This window comes from Bos taurus, chromosome 2 (assembly GCF_002263795.3).
Source record: "Bos taurus isolate L1 Dominette 01449 registration number 42190680 breed Hereford chromosome 2, ARS-UCD2.0, whole genome shotgun sequence".
In the NCBI taxonomy this organism is placed as follows: domain Eukaryota; kingdom Metazoa; phylum Chordata; class Mammalia; order Artiodactyla; family Bovidae; genus Bos; species Bos taurus.
Genome location: NC_037329.1, coordinates 43,773,429 through 43,799,195, shown reverse-complemented (window position 1 = coordinate 43,799,195; position 25,767 = coordinate 43,773,429). Strand labels below are relative to the sequence as shown.

The 25,767-nt window shown below is 42.4% G+C and overlaps 1 protein-coding gene and 1 long non-coding RNA gene across 6 annotated transcripts in view; both read left to right on the top strand.

The window, feature by feature from the left end:
* Positions 1-25,767, top strand: part of FMNL2 (formin like 2) — a 332,616-nt gene that overhangs the window by 67,502 nt on the left and 239,347 nt on the right.
* Positions 1,977-25,767, top strand: part of LOC112442568 (uncharacterized) — a 63,402-nt gene continuing 39,611 nt past the window's right edge. Inside the window, exon 1 of the long non-coding RNA XR_003030741.2 lies at positions 1,977-25,767. This exon is cut by the window's right edge and continues 39,043 nt beyond it. This is a non-coding gene — a long non-coding RNA (uncharacterized lncRNA).

Sequence of the window (25,767 nt, the reverse complement as noted above, 5' to 3'; positions counted from 1 at the left end):
GTCCTCAAACCCAGGTCTTCCTGACTTCAGAGATCATGCTTTTTCTTTTTTTAAACCATAATACCTTCTAGGTGCCACATTCTGCTCCATTTTGAGTTGATGTTTCATTTACCTTACTTTCTTACTGATTTGAAGTTCATTGTTCTCCTTTTTACCCCTCCATGTTATTCTCCAGTGCCTGGCATAGAACCATAATAGTAACATTTTTATTAATGATTTAAAGGTAGTGACTGATGAACAGAAAGGGAAAAAGAAAGCCAGAGACTTCTGAGTGATTATACTTTGTCACCTTGTAACCTTGAACAACGTAAGAAAAAATTCCCTATCAGTTTCTTCACTTGAAAAAGTAGGGAAACTATTATTTGTTGTACTGGGCTATTGTGACTTTAGAAATAAAGTTCATTAAACTCATTGTATAGTGCTTAGCACATAATAGATAATTAATGAGTGGTCTCTGTTATAGTTATGTTGCTGTTAAATTAACAAAAACCTACAACATTGCTTTTACTTTCTCTTTTTTCTCCCTTAGGATAGAGCATGCCATTTCCCCTAAATGCCTGCTACCCTCAGGGAGTTCTCAGTAAAAGGATGAACATATCATCCATGGACTATGAGGACTTAATGTTATCAGATACCGTTTCTTTTGATACCCTTTCCCCCAGTCATTCAGGGGAAACCCACGTAGCCTGAGGCACTGCTGGCTCTTAGCTCCAGCTCTGCCTGCTGACTCCTGGCAGGGGCCCTCTCCAGGGAGGTGGATGGAGCTTGGATGGTAATCAGCCTCTTGTCTTCATGCTTTCCTTCCCTGTCACCTGTCTCAGTTCACTGGGAAAGTCCCCAAAGTTTTTCTTCTGCTGAAGTGTGGCCCAGCAGCCAGAGAGTGGCCTGTGCAATAAGTGGAGAGGAAGCTCTGTTTCTTCCCTTGTTTGTCAGCATTTTGGCATGGGAATTTTCATCTGCCACATTGAGCCTATTGGCTCCTGCTGCTGTCACCAACATCTCTTTTCTGTGTTCAGAAACCACTCGGGCACACTTCTCAAGGTTTAGGTTAATTAACCTTTGTTGGTCCTGTCTTAGAAACAGGACTGTCTTAGAAACAGGACTGTCTTAGAAACAAACTTCTTTATCATGCCTTCCCTTCAACTTCTGGGAGGAAGGAGTTTTCTAGGCAGAGGAAACTTATCACAGGGATGAGTTAACTGAACAGTCACCAGTGCAGTACCTGGCACTCAGCAGGTACTCACAGATGAAAGAAACTGTGGATGACTCTAGTCCCTGTTCAGTATTTGCGATTTACAAAAGATGAGCATTAGATTCAGCAACTTGGGTTGGAAAATTACCCTTTTATCTGCAGTGATGGCCTGATGATGGGAGAGTGGCAGGGAATAGGGAGGGGTTTGAAGAGTTTCTCGGGGTAAATGGATTAGTGTAGCTCTCAATTCAAAATAAGGTACATATTTGAAAATTACTTAACAGAGAGCCTTGAATTAGCTTCTCCTTGTAGGGTAATTGACAGGTACTGACTAGTTGTGATAGGTTATAATACATACCACTTAGGTCTTTTTATCCTCAAAGAACTTAAAAAACAAAAACAACAAAACAGTGAATCTACCATGTATTCTTCATCATAGCTTAATGTTCTCTTCCCTGTCTTTGTTGTATTATGTTTCTTAGGGTGAGTGAGTGAACTTTGCCAATTGGTTTATAAAACACTTAGGGATTTAAAGTCTCTGGGGAGTGAGAATTGAAATGACAATTTGCAGCTTCACATTTGCTGGTTAACTCCTGGCTTAGTGTTCTTTTCCTATTTGTTTTTCCCAAGCTGTAGACCCTATCAATCAAATCAAATGAAATCTGGGAATTGTGAGTTGTTTTGTTTTGTTTTCCTTGAAGTAGTTAGCTCTGACTACCAGACCTGGGAGAAATGCTTGCTGTGTAGTGATTTCTAAAGTCAATCTTTACCAGATGCTGGGGGCGGGGGGCGGGGGCCGGGAGGTGGGGCGGGGAATGAGAAGTTTGCTAGTTGAGAAATTCATAAAGTTCTTCTCAGGCTTTCAAGTCGTGTGTCAAGAAGAAGCTTTGATGGAACACTAGGAGGTACATCGTTTACTGCTTATCCCTTATTTCGTTTGTATAACGAGCTACTAAGGTGCTGCCTGGGGGCTCAGATGGTAAAGAATCCATCTGTCAATGCAAGAGACCCAGGTTGGATCCCTGGGTAGGGAAGATCCCTTGGAGAAGGGAATGTCAACCCACTTCATTTTTCTTGCCTGGAGAATTTCATGGACAGAGGAGCCTGGTGGGCTGTGGTCCATGAGGTCACAGAGAGTCGGACATGACTGAGCCACTAACACTTTCACTTTTCAAGGTGTTCTAAGGAAATTAAAAATATTATTCCAAATGATTAGCTGTTTTCTGTCCAAACCCAGCTGTCTTGTACAAGGCCTTAAAACAAACAAACAAACAAAAAACCCCCACAAAATTACCCTCTGTGGAGGATTAGGAAAATGGTAACTGGGACAAGCAAATTCATAAAGGTGGTATAATATCACTTATTACTGTTTATATATAGCAATGGTATTTTGTTTGTGTGTTTTGTTTTTGAGTAAGGAGCTAGAGAAAGGAAGGAAAACTGCATTCCCTGCTCTGGATTAAACTGGTCTGAAAGCATTTTCTAGAAGACCAAGGACTGGAGCGATGTTTTCCTGTCTGTGGAGGAAGTTAAGGAAGGGACTAGATGGAGGTTGTGGGAAAGGCAGGTGTGGTGGAGGGTTTTACAGTTTGGGGTACAGGTGCTCGGTTTTACATGGGATATAACTGAGAGTGCTAACTGAGGTTGGCACCAGCGAGACTGCTAACAGTGGCGCTGGGTCATGTTGGTATGGTTCATTTAAATACAGATCAAGACCTGGTTTGTTATGATGCTGCTGGTATTGATGCTTTATTGAGGATTTAACACTTGCTGAGCACTTTACATGCTCATTCCTGTTTAATCCCGACAATGACCATTTTCAGGTGGTAGCTTAGAGGAGTGAAGAATTTGCTGAGGGTTATACGGTCAGCAGTGGAGAAGGCAATGGCACCCCACTCCAGTACCCTTGCCAGGAGAATCCCATGGATGGAGGAGCCTGGTAGGCTGCAGTCTATGGGTTCTCTAAGAGTTGGACACGACTGAGCGTCTTCACTTTCACTTTTCACTTTCATGCATTGGAGAAGAAAATGGCAACCCATTCCAGTGTTCTTGCCTAGAGAATTCCAGGGACGGCGGAGCCTGGTGGGCTGACGTCTTTGGGGTTGCACAGAGTCGGACACGACTGAAGCGACTTAGCAGCAGCAGTGGCAGCACATGGTCAGCAGTGGGCTTACCTGGTGGCTTAGTGGTAAAGAGTGCCTGCAATGCAGGAACCGCAGGAGAAGACGGTTCCTCCCTGGGTTGGGAAGGTCTCCTGGAAGAGGGAATGGCAACGCATTCCAGTGTTCTTGCCTAGAGAATCCCACGGATAGAGGAGCCTTGTGGGCTACAGTCCATGGGGTCTCAAAAGAGTTGGACACGACTGAAGCGACCATACCATACTGAACACACACATACTGTAAGGGGTAGAGCTTGGATCTGAAACTACTGTACAATATTGAACCTGGAAGTAAAGACAAGGTTAAGTTAAAGGCAAGGTTATCAAAATAAAGAATTGAACCAGAGAACTATTTCAGGGACAGGAGCCACAATGTTTAGTAACAGACAAAGTGTGTGAACTTGAGGCAAAATGAGGAGGAGGATTTTAAAATTACGATTTGGAGAGAAAGCAAGATCATAGTGCTAGTGATGGGGTTGGGAAGACTAAGGCTCTATCCCAACCGTGTTTATGGACTCTTCATCCTAGAAACCATCCAGTAGCCCTTTATCCGTGTTAATTTCATCTTCGGCTTTCAGAGAACAGCTGTCACTCTATGTGCTTGCGGTCGTGGGACACAGGGTGAGTGCAGTGCTTTTGCGCCAGACTCCTGTCACACATGGGTGTTGATTCTAGCATCAGACCAATCCCTCCTTCCCAGCAGAGCCCAGGTTCACACATCACACCACCACATGGTCCTCTGACATAGCTAACCTGGGCACCTCGCGGCAGTAGGACAGCCATTTTCACCGATTTACAAGACCCTCCTTAGGAAAAGTGAAAGTCGCCCAGTCAAGTCCGACTCTTTGCAACCCCGTGGGCTATATATATAGTCCATGGGATTCTCCAGGTCAGAATACTGGATTGGGTAGCCTATCCCTTCTCCAGCGGATCTTCCCAACCCAGGAATCAAACTGGGGTCTCCTGCGATGCAGACAAATTCTTTACCAGCTGAGCTACCAGAGAAGCCAGGAGCCATTTTTTCTAACATCTTCAGACCAGCTTTTCAAGACCATGAGGACAGCCAGTTCTTGGGCAGAGTTCATACTGAGCGTATGTCGCATTCTGCAGGCATTGTTTTAAGGACCCAGGATTCTCAGGCCTGACTGAGCAACCTGTGGCAGATCATATTTCTCTTTCACTAGGGAAGAATGCTGGCTAAGTCTTGACTTCAGTACTGTGACTTCAGCAGTGGATCTGTCAAGGGCTCGAGCCTGGTTGACCACCATCCATGCTACCACATATGTCCGAGTGTGGCTCTGTGGATTCACTGTGAATCATTACATGTTTTTATTCCCTTTTTGCAAACTTTGTATTTTTCTGGGTGAATCTTTCCCAATGAAATATTTCCTTGATTAAAATAGGCCTCCCCTTAGGAGACAATACTAATGTTGTGTGCAGGATGGCCTTATGGGCAGCTGGCCAGCTGCCTAGAGATGTCCTTGAGCCCTTTGGTTTCCTTCACCTGCTTTCTAAAGCATCACCGAATATACTGGAAGCTATTTGGCGGAAAAACCCAAATGAATTTTTTTGGCTAACCCAATAATTGCCTCATTAAAGAAGAGTAGGCCACCTGCCCCCAGGCGGTCTCAATATTACTTAAAGCAACACCGTCTTTAAAGGAAACATTTTCTTTCTCTCCTCACCTGCATCAAATGTTTGCTATTAGGAGAAGACTCTTGAAGCCATTGATTAGTTTGCAAGTCCTTTCCTAAGGATAGTCAGCCAAATATGCTTTTCAGAGAGAATTAGATATAGCTGGGTAAGCTTTTGAAAAGAGTGGAGAAAAGGAGAGAAACTCTGGGAAGGGAAAGTGACATTGTGTTCCTTAATAAAAGCCTGAATAAATAGTGGACATAATTGATCGTGTGTGTGGTTGTATGCTTTAGAAAAGTGTGGTGAGTATTCTACATACCTGCCACCAGCGGGAAGAAGAGCGTTGCAAGAGAGGTAGATGTTTGCTTGGGACAAGGAGTACACCCCTCTCTTAGGAATCTGTTCAATGCCCAGTTTCGCTCATGATACTCATTCATTTCATTGACAGCATTCTTCAGGAAAGAGAAGTGAGGTGTGGAATCCACTCCTTCCACTCCCTAAGAGGCTCTCTTTAAGGTTAACCCAGTATGAGCTAGGTCAAGGGCCAGCCAACTCCTTTCCTCCATTTACCTTAGGATTATGACTCAGTTCATTCACTGGAGCCTGGTGTTGTCCGTGCCTCCAGTTCCCCCTCCATCCGCGTAAGTGGAATCTCAGCCAGTTTCCAGCACCCTGAACAATCCCTCTAACCTGAATGACTCCACTGTGACCAAGCTTCTGGCTAGCTGGGCTCATGGTGGTACTCTTTTAATGTCCCAAGATAACCTTTGTATCCTCTGGACTTTGAGCCTTCAGGTACGCTTCCAGCTATTCCTCGGTGGATATTGTCCATGAGCAGGGCTGTGTGTTAGCCCTACTGTGTAGCTTTTGTCGTCGGAGGAGGTGACCCCATTACAGTGGCCCCACAGCCGAGGTCCCAGGTGTCACTGGGAAGCTAAACACTGGATTACATAGTCTTTTTGGCCGGTTAATCTCCTCCTAAGATTTTGTACACAGTGATTCTTTAGTAGTTTGAATGCTAAACTGTAAACTTCATTTCTTTTACCATGTTACTGTTCAGTAACTTCTTCCTTTTTTATCTCACCTCCATAGATGAGGCTGCTTCTTGCTCTTTTGTATTGTCTTTGAGCGCATGGCAGGTGGGATTGGGAGCCCTGTGAAGGCTACTCTTGTGTATTGTTTTCATGAGCTAAATAAAGCACAAAAAGAAAACCAAAAGACAGACTTTCTCTCCAGGCTACAAGGGAAAGGAAGGACAGTGTGTGGTTTACATATAAATGTTGTTTGATTGCCCTCCTGAAGAGAATATTTTCTAATTCTGTCTTGTCTTCTCTTTGGTCTTACATTTCTTCTTCTCTTCCTTTCCCCCATATATGTTTTTAATTGGGAGCAAAATTTAATCCACTCTACTGTTAAATTTCATTTTGTTTTAAACTTTTTCCTGGATCAACTTATTTTTAGAGCCTGTATTAAGAGACATATGTCTTTTTGTCTCAATAAAATTCATATAGGACAAGAGAAAGAAGGAAAGAATTTTCAGTTTTAGTCTTAATATGTATTCTGTGGCTAAATGATTAGGTATTCAAAGGTATTTGATCTCATGTCAAGAAGCAGCAGTTTTAAAACAGTCATTTCTAACAGAATCAGCCTTGACACACAGCAAAATAAAGACTTTCTCGGAAAGTTTTAAGCCTGTCCATTTCCTTCTGCACTCTTCCTTCTTTCAGATCCACTTCCTCTACCAGCCTGCCTTCTTTTCCTCATTTCAATAGCTTCTCCTTGCTCACTAAGGTATTGACGTGTTTCTGTTCTTCTTTTCTCCCCCCTTATTCTTTTTTGGTACTGACATTGAAGTGGTTTGCGTCTTCAGGGGTGGCGTGGGTAATAGTCTTCCTGGTATTTCTTCATCCACAGGTGAGGAGTCCCTTTGTACCTACCTAAGACAAAAACAAAATAAAGCCCCTACTGCCTCCCAACAAAAAACCTGAGAGGTCTTTTGGCAGTGAAAAGTGGAGAAATTTGGATTGACCAAAGTATAAAGTTACCAGAATTCTTCTAGCTAACAGCTGTATGTATTAAAGAAAATTTCATTTTTGAAAGGTGAAGAATTTCATCTCTAAAGCAGATGATCAGAGAGCCAAGCTGAAATAGAAACTTATTTCCATGTTCTATCTTAACCAAGTGAGCAAGTGTTTCCAATGCTATCTGTGTGAATCCTATAGGTAAAAAATGAGTTAAATAACATCAGTCTTAACATGGATCAGTCCTGTGAACCTGATGAAGAAATGGAGACCCAGGAAGGTTAATGGCTGATCCCTCATCCTGTCCCTTGACCCTTGGAGGCACTGAGATAAAGCTGTTTTATTGGACTCCTTATCCCTTTCTTCCTCCCAACCTTTTTCTTTTCTTCTGTTTCTCATTTTCTTCTATCAAGTTAACACGTATACAGGAATAAAAGCTATCTTTGTAGCTGAGGCCGACTGATATTTTGGGCGGGGAGCAGGCAGCAACACTACTGCTAGACACTAGGGAAGTAACTGTTACCCAGACTTTAAGAGAAACCTGCAGTAGGGCTTGACTGCACAGAGATGAGTGTATTTAGTTACTGGTCATTTTGTTTGACTTTGTGTGAGGCACATCGCCTTGTTGTTGAGCACATATTGTCCAGTTTTTCACTGCATTCCTGGCAAGCTTCAAAAAAGTCTGCTACCATCTACTGCTGTTGATTGATGCCAGGGAAGTTTGCTGCACCTAACAATAGCCCTGCTCCATGAAACACTGCATTGATGCTTTTAGAACTCATTACTGCTAACCAAACAGTAGTGGTTTTATTACTGCACTAATGGAGCCTGGTACTTGGAGGCTGGGGCTTGCGGGAGTTGGGGGGGAAAGTGGGGCAAGGAATGTGGGCAGAAAAAAAAATCCATTTCCATGATGATTGGTGACCCCAGAAGAGCTGTCCAATAAAGAGCAGTTTCCAATAAAACAATGTAATAATCTGTATACAATGCAGGGTTTAATATGCATATGGAAGGATGCACTAAATGAATTATTCCTAGCAGGGAGGAACAAGGGCTTTCTCAATAAAGAATCAGCAAGACAGCAGAGTTTTCTATGGCCTTTTCCAGTGAAGCAATTTGCTTCCTAACAGTGCATGGAAGCGAACAAATGAGTTGTGCAAGGTAGGCATGCTGATGCATGGAGGACTGTGCTGGAAAACTTGGCAGGCCCTCATCGTGGGCAGCTAGACAGACCGTGGTGACAGCATCTATTCTCTTTCATGGTTTTTGAAATGTACTTAGGTCCTTCTTTTCAGCTTTTGTTTTTGTACAATATTTTAATTGGGTGGCTTTCAGTTTACCATTCATGTATGTAGTTACCAGTGTATTTGAAATTTTGTTTACCGTCTGACAAATTTGTTTTCCATCTGACCTATCTGTTCTATGGTTCTTCCCCCCTCCTTCTTGATTTCTTTTGGATTAAGCAAAAAGTTATTCCAGGTTCTCTATTTGTTGACTTGCTAATTCTTTTACTCTTCTTTTAGTGACTGTCCTGGAGATTATAGGGTTGCATCCTTGCCTTATTGCAGTCTAACACAGACTCTTCCTTTTGTCTCTCTGAGTTGGTCCTCTCCTTTCATTTGGAAAAGTTCATGACTCTTAATAAATCCCACTGGCAGTGGAACAGTTTTGTCCTTATTTCCTGCTTGAATCCCTCCCATGGTAGCTTGTACTTTCTGAAATTGCGTATAACTGTCATCAGAGCTCTTGCCCAGAATCATCTGCCCTTGGAGACATGCCGCCGGCAGCCCCACTGCTGGTTTGTGGCTCTCAAGAAGAAGGATGCAAGCTTTCTAGTATCCCCATGAGGCCATCAGCTCTCCCGTAGCAGGCTTTTTCTATTCATTGTACCATGATATCTGGCCTGCGGTAGCCTGTCACTGGAAATATGAATGACTAGGCTTCCCAGAATCAGATGTCAGGACCCATTTCAGAGTCAGGATGCAAGCTGGGGGTGGTTTAGCACATTTTAAGTGGGATCTGATTTTTAAAACTACCAGCTTCTACCAGTCTCTTCTGGTTGTTTATTTCAGTTGAATCAAGGTTGTTCTTTACTCGTTTTCTTGTCTCTGATGTCATTCCGGTTCATATACCACTAACTTTCACCATACTCACTGGTTGTGATGTGATAGTTGCTCAGTCATGTCTGACTTTGCGAGCCCATGGACTGTAGCCCTCCAGGCTCCTCTATCCATGAAATTCTCTAGGCAAGAATACTAGAGTGGGTAGTCATTCCCTTTTCCAGGCGATCTTCCTGACACAGGGATCAAACCCAGGTCTCTTGCACTGCACGTGAATTCTTTACCTTCTGAGCCACCAGGGAAGCTCAAGCAATTTTACCCACTCACTGGTGGCTACCCATAATAGTATTACAAAACTTTTTGATAACGTGATAGAGCTCCCTGAGTATCTAGTAACTACCATTAATTTTCAGGGGAATGTGAAACATATGCTTGGAAATATTGTGTGGAAACATCCTTGAGTTTCTCTTGGGTTTCTTGAGCTTTGTGCCTGAAGCATATAAAATGTTATAAAATCTTAGCAGAAAGAGTCAGCTGTGCTGGAGTTCAGTAATATTTTGGTTATTTTAAGCTGTGATAAGGAAAGCTAGAGCAGAGGTGTGAACTTTGTCTCCCTGTGGCATTTTCCAGTCCTGTTATGGTTATTGGTTTTTAAAGTAACCCCAGAGATTTATCATGGTGAAGCAAACACCCACTTCTCAATGATGGAGGAGTTTTTGGATCATGCAGCTTTTTGCTTAGAGACCACATAGTCTGTGCAGAAGCAGCTCAAAGTTGTCAAGACCTAAGTTTACAATCCAGGGCTGCCAGGTTTTGAGTACCTGTGGGCAAGTTACATCACCCCTGTCAGCTTTGCTTGTACAGTAGGGCTAATGAAACTCAGCTTATCTGACAGGCTTGAAGTTACATGTTGGTTCCTAAAAGTGTTTCTGAAAACTAAGTCCCTCTACATATGTGATTTGTGCATGTTATGTTCTCTCACTAGATGTTTTCCATTTGGGCAACTTCTTAGAATACAGGCACCCCTCAGGCAGAGCTTGCTAACCTTGATTTATGTGTTTTTGAGGTAGGTGGTGGAAGATTGAAACCACTGGCTAATCTATTGAGGTCAAGAGAATCTTTTTCCTACTCTTAACTATGCTATACTTGAAATCTACTCCAAAGGTATTATAGGTTGTTCCAAATGAGCCAGTTTTGGGCTCTGAGATACATAAAGTCAGAGGGGGGAGAGAGTTCTGCCTTAAACTTTCAGGGAAGAGTTTTCTCAAGATCAATTACCAATAAGTTGTTTCTTAAAACAAAGGCACCTGGCTGATGTGAATTGACAATCCAGAGAAATATTTATCACTGCTGCTTCTGCCAAAGTGAATGTGGTCACCAGGGGCAACACTAGCAGCTGTCTTTATCTAGACAAGTGCTAGTCCTGAATTCAGATGCCCCTTCCTAGGACTGCCAGCTGGTCTGGAGTTGGGAGTGCAGAAAATGCATGTTCAGTGGTAGCTTCCATGGGTGTTGGAAAACCCCATTTGGGGAGCATCTGCTGAACATGCATGGAGAAGGGCTTTTCATGATTACAAAATGACTTCTTGAGGGACTGCTAAGTGGAAGGATAGTTGTATAGACATCCTGCTCGGGACTCAGAAGCACTATTGAAACCATTAGGTCACAAGGAGAGAAGAGGCAGAGCTGTTCTCTTACCAGGGTGCCCGTGAAAGTGGGAGAAGGAGGGGAAATCTAGGACACCTCCTGGGACAGGGTAGGGGGTTGGCATACTTCACGAGTCCTGGAATTGGCTTTGAAGAGTGATGTTCACCTCATTTTTCAAAGCAAGATTAGTAGATAGTGGCAGTAACTACAAACTAATATTCTGTCTTAAACTTTCATGACGCATGAACTCCTTTTCTTTTTAAAAGTATTTCTTTATTTGGCAGTACTGGATCTTCGTTGCGGCACACAAGATCTAGTTCCCCAACCAGGGATCGAACCCAGGCCCCCTGCATTGGAAGTGCAGAGTCTTAGCCACTGGGGCACCAGGGAAGTCCTTGAACTCATTTTCTAATTTCTGTGAGAGACTGCACCTGTTTAGCCCTCGTTGTAGAGGGCTGACTGGTTGGCAGAGCTTCCATGAAATCTCATTTTTTAAAGCATTTGAAGCAAGGGACTGATGCTCTAATAGAACATGTTGGGTGTGCGCTTCTCATTGCTCAGCTGCAGCCTTGACAGATGCATCGCGGTGGCAATGCCTGAATCCGTACTTGTCCGTGCTGACTTCTAGTCAAATTCCCACAATGACACTTCTACGATTTGGAGGAGACTTTCCATGAGATGAGATTTTAGTTGCTATATTTAACTTTTAATTATACCCTGTTGGGATGACTTTTAATTTCCCAAGTGTTTAAACCAAAGCATGAAAATGTCACTCAAGTAACTAACAGAATTGGAAGAAAAAAAAAAAAAAAAACCACAACAATATAAGAAACCCTAAAATCTACCAGTGTATCTCAGGCAATTAATTAGAGCAACCAGTGGTTTGTAACCTGTGTGACTCTTTCATGAGCTTGGAAAAATAGACCCCATGTCTCCCAGATGGGCAGCCTGCTTTCAAGAGGACCTAGCATAGTCGAATTTGACTTGACTCTGTAGATGTGGGTAGTCAAGCCTTAATGATTCAGGTATAGCTTGTTCTCTGTAGGTATCTGCAGGCAATTGCAATCCGGTGTTGGCTGCCACATCACCATTTATCATCCCAGTCTCATTAGGGAACTCAGAGTCACCTGAGCAAACACAAAATTGCATAGACACACAGATTTGACAGGTGTGAGGTTCCTTAACTTCGAGGAGAAAAATACGAGTTTGTGAACCTGGATAATTCCTGTCCCTCTTCTGCCCTTTGGAGGCCAGTGATTGAGAGGTGACTAAGATTTGTGTTGAACTTGTGCTTGAAGTCTGCTAATATAAAAGTTCAAGGTTCTGGCTGAATTGTAAGAGTTGGGGAGCTCTTGTTTTTTTTTGAGGGGGTGGCCACACTGTGGCTTGTGAGATCTTAGTTCCCCGACCAGGGATTGAACTTGGGCCACGGCAGTGAAAGCACTGAGTCCTAACCTCTGGACCATCAAGGGAATTCCTTGGGAGGTCTTTGAATGACGCTGACACACACAGAAAATTCCTTGGCTCTCTGGTGGGCGAATCTGTCATCTGGGGAGACCACAGGGTCCTTGCTGTTGGGCAGTGAGGTGGGCTAGCAGTGAGGCCAGGAGGGTGTCAGGTAATGGTCCAGGGTGTGGGGCTGCCAGATGCGCAGACATGAAGTGTTCCCGTGGTCTGTGCACATTTATCCGAGAGAAACATGGCCTCGAGTCTTGGGGCTGAGAGGCTGGCTTTCAAGGCAAGAGATTAGAAGAAGGAAAACATGCCACACATGATCTATCTCTTGCCTTGCTTGAGTCCCATCTTCGTCTGCTGCCCTCACATAAAACCTTCCCTCCCATGCATCTCAGTCAGCGCTAAAATCTTGCCGACCTGAACTGTTACTTTGACCTGCTCCATCTGTTTTCTTTGTGCACCAGTGAGTATGTGAACAAATGTACTGATTAAAAAAAAAAAAGGTGCTCTTGGAGCAGTTGAAACCTAGAAAAGTCACCCATTATTATTCCATTGCCTTTCACATGGTAATTTCCCTTTTCTCTTCATTTATGTTTATAGAATCTTTTGGCCATTTTTTTTTTTGTGTGGCAAAATATATGCAAAACAAAATTTACCATTTAAATGACTTTTAAGTGTACAATTCAGTGGCATTTAGTGTATCCACACCATTTTGCAGCCAGCACCACTAGGCATCTCCAGAGCTGTCATCTTAAACGGAAAGTCTCTACCCATTAAGCAGTAACTCTCCATTCCTCCCTTTCCCCAGCCCTGGGAACTAACCTCTACTCTACCTCTCAGCTTCTGTGAATTTGCCTGTTCTGGGCACCTCGTGAAAGTGGAATCGGGCTGTATTTGTCCGTTGTGTCTGGTGGATTTCCGTCAGCATCATGTCTTTAAGGTTCGTCGGTGTTGTAGCACATGTCAGAATTTCATTCCTTTGTAGGGCTGAGTGATATTCCGTTGTATGTATCGGCCACATTTTGTTTGTTCACTATTGAGAGACATTTGAGTTGGTTCTGTCTTTTGGCTATTGTGACTGCTGCTACTCTGAAAAGTGCTGTACACCTTTCTGTTTTTGCTTTCATTATTTTGGGATGTGTACCCAGAAGTGGAATTGCTGGATCATGTAATAATTCCAGGTTAAACCTTTTTTTTTTTTTTTGCTATCCAGACCCAACTTTACTCCTGTCTCTCATCACCCCTCCAACTCTTGTTTTTTTTTATTTTTAAATTGGAGGTTAATTACTGTACAATGTTGTGTTCGTTTCTGCCACACAACTATGTGAATCAGCCTAGGTTTAACTTTTTTGAGGTAATTCTGTGTTTAATTTTCCACAGCGGTTGTACCATATTCCCATCAGAAATGTACGAGGGTTCCAATTTTCCACATTCTTGCCAACACTTTGCATTTTTTTGATAATAACCATCCTAATGGGTGTGAAGTGGTCTGTCAGACGGAATCTCGTGGTTTTGATTTGCATGTGTGCATCATTTTTAAAAGTTTCAGCAGAGCATGTGTGTTGTTTTGCATCCCTGCTTATTAATTTTTTTCTCATGTTTTGCCTTTAAATGACTTTTTCATTGCATTTTTCTGGGTCCACCTGGAAGTTACTTACCAGTTTTACCTAAAGAATTAGATTTTGAAGCAAGGACACAAACATGGCCTTCACTACAGAAAGGGAAAGGGAAGAGTTAAAAGAGTGTGTAGCCACCCCTGAGAACCCCCCAGGGGGAAACTGAAGGGCTTCCTATGCCTGGTTTGGGCCTCTGGGCAACTTCACTAGTAATCTGCACTCTGCCTGCTGCAGAATATGGGAGGAAGTCTGCTTGCAAGAAGCAAATTCTTGGTGAGACAAAAATGGATTAGACCAGGGTAATACCAAGCAACAGAGACAGAACAAAAATCATCTAATTTATCATCCTTCCCCCCAAGGCTGAGAGGCTTTTAAGTAGTTTGGGAAAACTTTGAAGGGGGAGGGAAAACTTGAGAGCAATTTAAAAACTTGTCCCCTACAGGCCAGTTTGTTAAAAGACTGAATTTTACCAGAAGGTTAAGGCTGTGATTAAGCAAAGCCTTTGAAAAAGAATCTTAAAACACCCCATTAAGAGCGATGACAGAATACGGTTACTAAACGCCAGAGTATTTAAATGAAGAATAGTGAAGCAAAAATGAGTGCTTTGTGCGAAGAGTAATTTGGTCTCCAAAAATTATAGAAACTTTCAGAAAGATACAGAGAATGCTTGTGAGAGGGAAGTGGAACTCTTTGTAGAGCTGAGTTTTAAAGAAATGTTTACTTCATTTGCAAACATTTCTAAGACCAAAGAGAAATATTACTTAAAATGCCCTTAGGAAAACACCCATATCGTTTCTTACTACTTTTTAACCTGCAGTTGTGGGAAAGAAGCATCCATTTCTGAGTCATATCTGAAAGAACCAGCTCTTAATCAGGTTCCTACGAGACACTGGATAATACTTGTCCTACAAAGCGGAGGTGACGAGGATCACACCTTACACTGGGCGGCCATTGAGCACTAGTGGCGAATTCATCTGTGTTTCAGGAAGTAGCTGACCATTCACCTCTGAGTCTGAAAATTGCCAGATAGTCAACTCTGAGCTTCAGAGTCATTCCAGTTGATTATGTGGAGATGTGCAGACTAGAGCAAATAGAAGAATGAATTGGATGTGCCCGAGCAACTTTATCCATGTCTGTGTAATCACCTTCATGGTGGGGGTTGCGGGGGGTTACTTCCATGGTAACAGTGCCTCTGTAGAGATACTTAGAAACCCACTGGTGGAAAGAACTTGGTCGGGGTCTTCTCTGTTTCTCAGTTGTAGAGGCAGCATGAGACTGAGCTCAAAACTAGGCATAGGAGACCTAGGTTCCTGACACATTTTACCTATCGTTGGCCGAGATGCCTGGTGTTGGTTGCTTAATCTTTCTGCAAGGTTGGCCGGCTACTGTGGGATGCATCATGGATGTGGATCATTTTGGAACTGTAGAAAATGATAAGCGTTGTTGTTAGTAAGTCAAACAGTAAAACTGAAATGAAAGAATAACTGCTCTGTTCCACCCTGCCCTCATCAACTCATTTCCTCTTTTGGCATCACTAAGGGTTCTCTTGTCAGCGGGTGCAAAGCTCCCACTAAAGTTTTTAGCTCTGAAGACATCAGAGCTGAATGAATGACTTTGGAGTTGGAAAAATAAATTGTTGGCTTATTATGGACCTTATTGTGGTTTACCTAATTTCAATGCCAATAACATTAGGTACCAGCCATGAATTAATTCTCTTCTCTTTTTTTTGATGACGCTTTAAGCCCCACACCCTTGTTGTGCTGTTTCCAGACAATTAACACTGTGCAGCCACATTGGGGCAACAAGTCAGTGCTAATGTGTCTGGGAGAATTGGGTGCAACTATGAAATTTAAGAGTCTGGCAAAGGCCTGGCAAAAAGGGGCTGAAGAAGTGACCACTTACTTTGTGATATTTACACACATGACCAGGAGTGCATGATTGGTCCATTCAAACTCTCTCAACTCTTCCTCATAGAATTTCCCCCAGATGCTATTCACAGCACCATGGATTCACCTAAAACTTCTAGAAATGTAAAAGAACTCAATTCTGTTGTGAACATGTCTTTCTGCTACCAAATCTCAGCTACCATGGAGTTCATTACCTTTTGTACAGGGAGATTACTTGGGAATAATGTTATAGAAATAGTGTAAGTATAGGTAAGTGGAATGGTTCAGTTGCCTTATTTTGTGTGATGATATCATTGTACATTTTATTATGTTTGTATATAATTATAGTGAATGCTATTACTGTGTTACTCTTAGTGCCTATCACATTTAGAGGAATAAGCTTGAATTCAGGGGAAGTACTTTCATGTTGAGGCATGTGTTCTTAGTCACCAGGTGCTTAAGTTATTTTTGTGCTTGTGTGAAGCATTCTTCCCAGAATTCAAAAGCTTCCTAGGGCATCGCTTGTTCCCATGTTTTGCCAGTTATTAAGTCATGGATAAAGGTGGAGGTCACACATGTTCGTGCTTTCCTGTGAAGAGGTACCAGGAACAGGGGTTTGCATCCTGCATTCAGATCCCAACTGGATTCAGAACTTTGATTTTCCATTAGTTTGACTAGATAGTTAACTTACATTGATTATTTAGTTGTCCCATTGCTTTTCTTTAAAAGACTGCTTGACTGAGGCCTAGTTTACATGTGATATGTTTTGATTTTAAAATGTGTTATGATTTTTAGTGGACTTGTCGTATTATGCCACTGTCAGTTCAGTTCAGTTGCTCAGTTGTGTCTGACTCTTTGTGACCCCATGAACCGCAGCACGCCAGGCCTCCCTGTCCATCACCAACTCCCAGAGTTCACTCAAACTCACGTCCATCAAGTCGGTGATGCCATCCAAACATCTCATCCTCTGTCGTCCCCTTCTCCTCCTGCCCTCAATCTTTCCCAGGATCAGGGTCTTTTCAAATGAGTCAGCTCTTCACATCAGGTGCCCAAAGTATGGGAGTTTCAGCTTCAACATCAGTCCTTCCAGTGAACACCCAGGACTGATCTCCTTTAGGATGCACTGGTTGGATCTCCTTGCAGTCCAAGGGACTCTCAAGAGTCTTCTCCAACACCACAGTTCAACAGCATCAATTCTTTGGCACTCAGCTTTCTTCACAGTCCAACTTTGACATCCATACATGACCACTGGAAAAACCATAGCCTTGACTAGACGGACCTTTGTTGGCAAAGTAATGTCTCTGCTTTTGAATATGCTATCTAGTTTGGTCATAACATTCCTTCCAAGGAGTAAGCATCTTATAATTTCATGGCTGCAGTCACCATCTGCAGTGATTTTGGAGCCCCCCAAAATAAAGTCTGACACTGTTTCCACTGTTTCCCCATCTATTTCCCATGAAGTGATGGGACCAGATGCCATGATCTTCGTTTTCTGAATGTTGAGCTTTAAGCCAACGTTTTCACTCTCCTCTTTCACTTTCATCAAGAGGCTCTTTAGTTCTTCACTTTCTGCCATAAGGGTGGTGTCATCTGCATATCTGCGGTTATTGATATTTCTCCCAGCAATCTTGATTCCAGCTTGTGCTTCTTCCAGCCTAGCATTTCTCATGATGTACTCTGCATAGAAGTTAAATAAGCAGGGTGACAATATACAGCCTTGATGTATTCCTTTTCCTATTTGGAACCAGTCTGTTGTTCCATGTCCAGTTCTAACTGTTGCTTTCTGACTTGCATACAGGTTTCTCAAGAAGCAGGTTGGGTGGTCTGGTATTCCCATCTCTTTCAGAATTTTCCACAGTTTATTGTGATCCACACAGTCAAAGGCTTTGGCATAGTCAATAAAGCAGAAGTAGATGTTTTTCTGGAACTCTCTTGCTTTTTCGATGATCCAGCGGATGTTGGCAATTTGATCTCTGGTTCTTCTGCCCTTTCTAAAACCAGCTTGAACATCTGGAAATTCACAGTTCATGTATTGCTGAAGCCTGGCTTGGAGAATTTTGAGCATTACTTTTTTAGCGTGTGAGATGAGTGCAATTGTGTGGTAGTTTGAGCATTCTTTGGCATTGCTTTTCTTTGGGATTGGAATGAAAACTGACCTTTTCCAGTCCTGTGGCCACTGCTGAGTTTTCCAAATTTGCTGACATTTTGAGTGCAGTACTTTAACAGCATCATCTTTTAGGATTTGAAATAGCTCAACTGGAATTCCATCACCTCCACTAGCTTTGTTCGTAGTGATGCTTTCTAAGGCCCACTTGACTTCACATTGCAGGATGTCTGGCTCTAGGTGAGTGATCACACCATCGTGGTTAACTGGGTTGTGAAGATCTTTTTTGTATAGTTCTTCTGTGTATTCTTGCCACCTCTTCTTGATATCTTCTGCTTCTGTTAGGTCCATACCATTTCTGTCCTTTATTGAGCCCATCTTTGCATGACATATTCCCTTGGTATCTCTGATTTTCTTGAAGAGATCTCTAGTCTTTCCCATTCTATTGTTTTTCTCTATTTCTTTGCATTGATCACTGAAGAAGGCTTTCTTATCTCTCCTTGCTATTCTTTGGAACTCTGCATTCAGGTGGGTATATCTTTCCTTTTCTCCTTTGATTTTTGCTTTTCTTCTTTTCACAGCTATTTGTAAGGCCTCCTCAGGCAGCCATTTTGCTTTTTTGCATTTCTTTTTCTTGGGGATGGTCTTGATCCCTGTCTCCTGTACAGTGTCATGAACCTCTGTCTGTAGTTCATCAGGTACTCTCTCTCTCTGATCTAGTCCCTTAAATCTATTTCTTACTTCCACTGTATAATCATAAGGGGTTTGATTTAGGTCATACCTGAATGGTCTAGTGGTTTTCCCCACTTTCTTCAATTTAAGTCTGAATTTGGCAATAAGGAGTTCATGATCTGAGCCACAGTCAGCTCCCTGTCTTGTTTTTGCTGACTGTATAGAGCTTCTCCATCTTTGGCTGCAAAGAATATAATCAATCTGATTTTGGTGTTGACCATCTGGTGATGTCCATATGGAGAGTCTTGTCTTGTGTTGTTGGAAGGGGGTGTTTGCTATGACCAGTGCATTTTCTTGGCAAAACTCTATTAGCCTTTACCCTGCTTCATTCTGTACTCCAAGGCCAAGTTTGCCTGTTACTCCATGTGTTTCTTGATTCCTGCTTTTGCATTCCAGTCACATAATGAAAAGGACATCTTTTTTGGGTGTTAGTTATAAAATGTCTTGTAGGTCTTCATAGAACCGTTCAGCTTCTTCAGCGTTGCTGGTCAGGGCATAGGCTTAGATTACCATGATATTGAATGGTTTGCCTTGGAAACGAACAGAAATGCCACTGTCACCACCATCTAATTTTAAAGCATTTCCATTGTGCTGAAAATAAATTTTGCTCCCATTATCTCAATTTTTAACTTCTCTTTTGTGGGACTCCTGTCTGATTTGAGCGCTTACCTGGTGGCTCAGATAGTAAAGATTCTGGCTATAATGCAGGATACCTGGGTTTGATCCCTGGGTGGAGAAAATCCCCTGAAGAAGGGAATGGCTACCCACTCTAGTATTCTTGCCTAGAGAATTCCATAGACAGAGGAGCCTGGTGGGCTACAGTCCACGGGGTTGCAAAGAGTTGGACACAGCTGAGTGACTAACACACACACCTCTGATATGAAAACCTGATCTATCAGGTATTCTAAAACTGAAAGAGGAAGAAACCATTTTTTGAAAAACGATTTTTCAGTTTTATTATACACTTAATACAGTGTTCTCTGTGTCAGGCACTGTTCTGAAGTGCCTTGTGAAAGTCAAATGCTTCGTGACAATCCACTTATTTATTCATTGATTCCTTATAACACTCTTATTATTTATATTTACTTATTATTTATATTTGTTATAATAACACTTGTATTATTTATATTTTACAAATGAGGAAACAGAAGTATAGAAAAGTTAAGTATCATCACAGTGCTAGTAATGGTGAAGTCAGGGATCAAAACATGTTGTTCTAAATATTTTGAAGCACCTGATGAGACCAGGAGTAGGAGGAGCAGGAGTCAGCCAGGATGCAGAGCATCAGAAAGAGTAAGCTAGTGCCCTCCAGGAAAGAGTCAAAACCTTTAGTAAACCCTGCTCTTTGATGCCTCAGTGTAAGGTATTGAAGAAGTCAGATAAATCCATCCCAGTGGTCTGTGCAGCACTGTTTATCACCTAGGATTCCTCACTTTATTCACTCTCCCTTTTACCTTGGTGTCATAGGGAGCAAAACCTGTTTTTATGGAGTTAACTTTGGCTTACAAACTGGACCCCAAAGAAGTAGGGCGTTGTGCTAGGGGTTCCTTACCCGAGAAGGGTGTTTGTTAGGTGATTGGAGGTAGGGTGTGTTCTGGTCAAAAGGTCCTTAGTGAGAATCTGAGGCACCTGGCTTGGTGTGATCTGGGGGAAGAACTGGGCCCAGTCCATTGCCCTGTGTCCTGCCTTGGTCTGGTCTCATCACCCTTCTCTTGCATATGGTTATGTTGTGACCTTTAGGGGTCTGCCCATTGACTTTGCTTACTCTGAAGCCTGGGACCCCTTCTTTGTTTAGGGGGTGATCTCTTGATCTCTCAGGATACTAGATTTCTGGGGAGGCAAGCCCATAATGATAGTAGAGGAACTGAGTTCAGCTGCCTATCAGAAACAAAATGTTTGGAAATGGGAGAATCTGAAAAATGCCAACCCTGATAATAATTCCATTTTAGCCTCAAAGGGAAAACTGCCACTCTGGTTTTTACTTAGCATTCTCCTGTGTCTTCAGGGCACACAAAGGTTATGGAAGAATTGAGTAGTAGTATAAACAAGGAGAGCCCCCCTTCCTGGGTGTGTGTTCACATTTATGTTTAATAAATATTAATTGATTAGTGCATTCTGGTAGGAGAATTTGACCCTTTCTACTTAATCTGTAATGTACTTGGCATTCAATAGTTGCTTTTTGCTCATTTCAAATATACTGGCTTTGGGTTCTTTTTTTTTTTTTTTTTTTGGTTAGCTGGAGCTACCATCTTTTCACTCTGTCAGGTATAGCCCTCATCTTGCTGTTGGCAGATTTTCATTGGTTGAGGGCATCTTAACTTATCAAAGATCACCAGGACATGCTCAAGAGGGAATCAGACAGTATGTGGAATGCAGGGTTATCTGTCAGAACTGTTGGAATGTATTGAAACTTGGAAAGCTGCTAAACTTGAAACTCCACTGCTTTTTTTCTTCCTGCACCAGCTCCTGTAGGTATTTTGGGTTACATACTTGAAAAGCAAAATATGGATTTAGGACTCTACATTGATGAGAACATAGGTAAGTAATTTCTGCCCATTAGTTTTATAAATTCAACAACAGGAACAACATTTGAACCCGTGTTGAGTCCTGGGTGCTGAGAATACCTGAAATGTAATAAAAATCCTTTTTCCCTGATCAGTGATTTATTAGTCTGACTTTTCTGTTCTTGTGTTGATCAGCTTCTTTCTTTCAAACTCATGAGCTAGGCATCAAACTTAGCCACATTTTGTAGAGATAAGTAACACTGATGATAACATGATTTAGAAGAGAGGCCTTTTTTCTTGTGGTTATGCAACCTCTGTCCTAAGACCATAGGAATCCATGGTATTGGCTCAGTGGCAGAGTCAGAACCGTCAAGCATTCTGAGCCTTTCTTATCTGAAAAAAAAAAAAAAAAAATGAAGATAATTGGCCCTGTACTCTCCTTGTAGCTCTCAGAGGGTTTGTGTCTGTTCAAATCATATTTTGGTCCTACGTTTGCTAGAACCTTCGAGTCCTAGGTGTTGAGTCTTGGCCTGACCTGTGGAGCAGCAGAGCTGAGCTTTGGGAACCAGAAGAGGGACAATTCCGGAGTGTGATAGACACCTCTTTTTAGGGGATGGTGTGGTTTGGGTGATGATGGGAAGCTTTGTGGGAACTGTGGGCTGAAGTTTTAGCATTTGTTTGTCCCTCTGAGTTTGCATATGTATGAAATAGTTATTTCAGGGTTTGTGCCTTAGTTATTTAGAGGGACATTCTCTGATAAGTGGGCTTCCCTGATGGCTTAGACAGTAAAGAATCCATTGGCAATGTAGGGGACCTGTGTTCCATCCCTGGGTTGGGAAGATCCCTTGGAGAAGGGAATGACTACCCACTCCAGTATTCTTGCCTGGAGAATCCCATGGACAGAGGAGCCTGGTGGGTTACAGCCCATGAGATTGCAAAGAGTCAAACATGACTGAGTGACTCTCACTCACTTTTCTCTGGTAGGTAGAATGGGTCAGGTGCCTGGCTGAAGATACTTTCTTGGTCTCTGCCCCTACACAGATGCAGTTTCGAGTAACACCAAAGGCCAATGCAGCATATGGGATTAAGTTTAACTCCCCCCTCCTTGAAGTGGGCTTTCTTTATCAGCTCTGAGATGCCTCCTAGATCATGCTGTTTAACCTGAAGAGCTATTACAGTGTCTTACTGTGCAGTTGCGCTGCTGCTGCTGCTGCTAAGTCACTTCAGTTGTGTCCGACTCTGTGCGACCCCATAGATGGCAGCCCACCAGGCTCCCTTGTCCCTGGGATTCTCCAGGCAAAAACACTGGAGTGGGTTGCCATTTCCTTCTCCAATGCATGAAAGTGAAAAGTGAAAGTGAAGTCGCTCAGTCGTGTCCGACTCTTAGCGACCCCATGGACTGCAGCCCACCAGGCTCCTCTGTCCTAGCCGCCTCTATATTGCCCTGTGGTTTAAATGGGATGAAACTAAAGCACGGAGTATAGTTTCTGGTGCTTGGTAGTTCTGTAGATAAGTCCTCCTGCCACATTTCAACCCCAGATGGCCCTGTTTCTTGCTTCCTTTTGGTCTGTACAACTCAACTGCCTTCCTAAATGTGTTTAAAAACTTACATTTGTAAATTGTTTGCCCACATTTGTAGAGGTAAGAAAGCTCCCCATTTTTTTCTGTTTTCCATCCTGTCTGGTATAACATGCATGTCTCAGGGAACGTTGATCAAAGACTGCATTGGTGGTAGTGCCAAGTCTGTGATGTGTGTTCACTTTTAACCTCTCAGGCGTCCTTTTTCTTTTTTTTCCCCCCTAGCTGTGATTTAGGAGAAAATTTTGAAGCTGAAAAGAACTTCAGTAAATCTTTAAGCACAGTGTGCTTATTTTATATATGTAGCCTAATATGTTTAAGTTCGGAGAAGGCAATGGCACCCCACTCCAGTACTTTTGCCTGGAAAATCCCATGGACAGAGGATCCTGGTAGGCTGCAGTCCATGGGGTCACTAGAGTCGGACATGACTGAGCGACTTCACTTTCACTGTTCACTTTCATGCATTGGAGAAGGAAATGGCAACCCACTCCAGTGTTCTTGCCTGGAGAATCCCAGGGATGGGGAGCCTGGTGGGCTGCCGTCTATGGGATCGCACAGAGTCAGACACGACTGAAGCGACTTAGCAGCAGCAGCAGCAGCATGTTTAAGTTAGTTTTCCAAAGTACTGTGAGGAGTTCGTTGAAAGAAGCAATACAGTTTTCTGACTAAATTTTCTGGTGTTTCTTCATCCAAAAAAGTATAATATAGAGCTTTATTAAAAAGCTAAGGACACAGACCTGCGAGAGATGACTTTCTAGGTCAGAGCACCCTATGCTACTCCAGTGAATGGGGGTGGAGATAGAGCTGTTTGATATCAAGTAACTGCAAAGAGCTTTACAGTTTGATCTCGTTCTGTGCTGTCGAGTAATGCTGAGTCAGACTTAATAAGGATTTCCAGTGTATGTATCAGAAATGTTGGTAAAATCCCCATAAATGATAGTTATGGAACATGTTACTTTATTATACAACATTTTCCCCCAAATTCTTGAATTCTTCCTTGGTTTAATTTCCAAACAGAAGCCAAAAGTAAAAAATGATCCTACTTATGATTGTACTGATTATCCTGTTTATTTATAATGGAAATAAAATATTATATCCTATTATGCTAAAATCAATTAAGAGTTTAAGAGTCACATTTTCACCAGGGTTTTTGTGTGTGTGTGTGTGAAATTGTGCCCCCCTCCCTTGACATCTTGAATGGGGTTCTAGTTAGGGCATGTCTGGAACATTGGTAAGAGATACGAACCATTCCTTAGGTTAACATAAGTCAGGGTAGTGCCTTTTGTGGTTTTCCGTATGTTTCCAATGAATATTTCTTGACAGTTTCTAAATGACCCCCCACCCCCCTCTCCTTGAAATGAATGTTCCAAGAAACAAACTGTATAATCTTTGACTAAAACACATGGAGAGAGTTGTAAGGCTTTTTAACAGTTTTTGATTGGGGGAGTGTGACTTCACAGGTTGAGCGTAACTTCTGTTGGCTTTGGTTACATGTTGTGGCAGGTTTATGTTAGTGGTGCATCATTTCAAGGATGATGAGGTTTTTTTTTCACCCGCCTCATTGCTGACGTGTAAAATGATTAAATGTCATGGCATCTTAGTATATGGAGTTGGGAGATGAGGAAGAGAAGTTCAGTCTTTGAGGCCACAAGTGGTCCGTGAGCTGTGAGTTAAAGACTGTTTATTTTTGTAGTTGTCTGTGCAGAAACACCAGAATAGCTTTTGGCATTGGGAGCTGTAGTCTGTCAAGGTGCTTCTGTATTTAGAAGGCATTTCTAAGCATCACTAGCAGCACAGACAAGCAGGTAGTGGGAAGAAACCTAAAAAGGTAACACCCCAATGGTGGTTGCTGTAGCATCTTAGTATCTTGTATTGCTTGTTTTATTCCTTTCTTCATTAGCTTTTAGCCCCAAAGACAAAGGCCATGTTCCTGGACCCTCTAAGTGCCCAAGAATCGTTTGTATAATTCTTGGAAATTTATCCCTCACTTCATCAGGTAATGGGATGATTACCTACTCAGCTTTAATGTGAAATATGTTATTTGATCATCAGTTGAGACACCATGGTTCTGATTTCATTGGTCTGAAGTGTGGGACTCAGGTATGGGGATTTTTAAAAAGCTCCCAAGATGATTCTTCTGGGCAGCTGAAGTTGAGGTGTATTTTTCTTAGAAAACACAAAGAGGTGTATAAAGTAGTGATCTATTTTACGTATGCTCACTATTGGATCATTTTAGAAAAGCTGTTTATGGCTTATTCCTATTGTTAGTCTGAACTACCATAAGGAAATCTACTTTAATGGTTAAGTTCATTACCTGTTCACATTTAGGGAAATATCTCTAAGATACCTAAAATTTTAAGCACAACTGATCCATCTGAAGAAACAAAAAATCAAGCACTTGCTTCTCCCCAGGCACACTCTTCATGCCTGGCCTCCAGGCCTCCGCCCTGCAGGGTCAGGTGCCTTAGGTAAGGCAGGCTTGTTGTTTACATCATGGAACCCCTCAGCGGGCCTTTCCTTACCCCTGGTCACGGAGGATTGTGTCAGCCCGGTTTGTTTCTCCCGCTCCAGTGTTGGCATGATTGGAAATGCGTTAAATGATTCTGTTTAGGTTCCAAATAGCGTAAAATGAAAGCCAGTGCTCTAACCACTGACTCTGAAAATATGTGGATGGGGGGACTCGGCGCAGTGGGGGGCGGGGAGGGGTTTGGGGGAGACGGGGATATGATTTAAAATCATTTGTTTTACTTTCTAAAATTACCTTTCTTTCTCTCTTCTAATATAACATCTCTCTTAAAAAGGAGCTTAAAACTTCAATATGGGAAGGGAAGACACTTCAAAAGCATAGATAATGAAAAAGAAGACTTTTCCTCATTTGTGATGGCAGTTTCATTCCCCAGTATTTCCATTCCAGGTAGCCTGTGTGAAACTTTTTTGTAAATCCTGCCAGAATTGGGTATGTATTCAGGCAGGGGCCTAGGATTAGATACGTGGATTACATTTAGGTTACACTATGAATGACTCCTACCCCCGGCCCCCCACTCTGCTCTTTATGCAGAATAAGTATACACTGCCTTTAAAACACAACAAAATAGGTTCACACTCAATGTGTTGTGCTATCCTCTGTCTTTTCCATTTAACAGTATGTATAATGGCAACTTTGCCAATTGTTTTTAAAT